This window comes from Octopus bimaculoides, chromosome 28 (genome assembly GCF_001194135.2).
Source record: "Octopus bimaculoides isolate UCB-OBI-ISO-001 chromosome 28, ASM119413v2, whole genome shotgun sequence".
Taxonomy (NCBI): domain Eukaryota; kingdom Metazoa; phylum Mollusca; class Cephalopoda; order Octopoda; family Octopodidae; genus Octopus; species Octopus bimaculoides.
The window spans coordinates 14946825-14948510 of record NC_069008.1 but is presented as its reverse complement, the minus strand read 5'-3'; the positions used below and the strand labels follow the sequence as shown (position 1 = coordinate 14948510).

General features: G+C 40.5%; 2 protein-coding genes across 2 annotated transcripts in view; both read right to left on the bottom strand.

Moving 5' to 3' along the window:
- Positions 1-1686, bottom strand: part of LOC106882098 (uncharacterized) — a 28998-nt gene that overhangs the window by 11212 nt on the left and 16100 nt on the right. The gene's annotated exons all lie outside the window — the stretch shown is intronic.
- LOC106878991 (histone deacetylase 2) overlaps positions 865-1686 on the bottom strand; it is a 219318-nt gene continuing 218496 nt past the window's right edge. The window contains exon 15 of the mRNA XM_052977793.1: positions 865-887. The gene's annotated coding sequence lies outside the window, so the exon portion shown is untranslated. The remainder of the gene's footprint in view (positions 888-1686) is intronic.

Below are 1686 nucleotides of genomic sequence, written 5' to 3'. Positions count from 1 at the left end.
GGTCTGCCTGCTGTTAACAATAACATCCACTGCCGTTAGGACTTCTTACAAATATCAAAATTGTTCACAAATGCCTGTAATAGCCAGAGATACAATCTCTGCAACGGATACAGGGCAGTACCTGTCTATTAGGTGGCTAAGTTTGAAGGGAGAAAACTTATATGTGGACTGCCTACTATCAACAGTAATATCCACAGCTGTTAGTATGGCTTATAAATGTCCGGACTGTTTATAAATGCTTGTAATATCCAGAGATGTCACTGCTACCGGAAATGTCCAGAGTTATTAGAAGTGTCTATAAAACGTCAGCAATGTCCCCAGATGCCAGTGATGTCCACCACAAACGATTTTCAACAGTGTTTATTAAGATTTTGTTCATTAACGTCAATATTTCTCTACTTGAAGCTTAATTAATCAAATTAATTGCACATCATTTGATATGAAGAGAAAAAGTTTTTATTGAACAATGGTGAAGCACAATTAAATCAATACAGAGGAAATTGAGCTGATTAGTTAATGGAATGGGTGGTGGCGGTGGTTATTGGTGCGATGGTGGTGGCGATGATCGCCATGGTGGTTGTGGCGTCGATGCTGACGTTGACGGTGGTGATGGGGATGATGGTGATTGTGTCGCTTTTGCTGTTCTTGTTGATGATGGTGATGGTGGTGGTAGCGGTGGTATCGGAAATGGTAACGGTGATGATTGTTGTTGCTGTGTTGGTGGAGGCGATGCTATCGGTGATGGTGGTGGAGGTAGTGGTGGTGACGGTGGTGGTGACGGTGGTGGAGGTAGTGGTGGTGACGGTGGTGGTGACGGTGGTGGAAGTGTTGCTTTCGTTCTTGTTGTTGATAGTGGTGGTAGTGGTGATGGTGGTGGTGGTGGTTGTCGTCTCGGGATTGTTAAGATGCAGCAGATGGTGTTCTTGGTCATGGTGATGATATTGATGGCTGTGAGGGGCTTGGTGGTAGTTGTGGTGGTAATGGTGGTGGTAACAATGGTGCAAGTATTAGCATTTAAGTGCATATGCATATGTCTAGACATGCACCGATGAGTATGACAATATATGCACAATACAGAACATACAGATCTACACATGCACTGGAACCAAATACTTTCACATATATGCACACATGCATAACTGCCCTGTTGATGCTGTTGAAATTCCAATGAAGGACACTTGGCTCTGGGTTAGAAACCGGTTCTTTCTCCAGCGGAGAGAACTCTCAAAGTAAAACTAAATAATATTCATGCGGATGCAGACGTGGCTGTGTGGTAAGAAGCATGCTTCTCATCCACATGGGTCCATGTATTGACTGACAGTCGGGTTGAGTACTTGATTGGCCAAAACCGTATTCGAAGAATTCATCTTGTCGGAGCCTTCTGAGAGGTGTAAGAAGGAGTAGTTATTTCAGTAGTTATCAAGCACTCAACTGAATTGTCAGTTAAATACATTTTGAATTCTGATGATTACTACGAGCGTATGAAAGCACTAATTAAACTTTATGAACATTGCAAAATATTTTTTTTAATGTTTGACACACTTCGACATTGAAAAAAAAAATTTTATAATAATAAAGAACATGAAAATCAGACCATGTAACTTTATTCAATTATTAACTTTATTCAATTAACTTTATTCAAATTCTACACACATTTACACAAATTCGGAGAATATATATGTACAT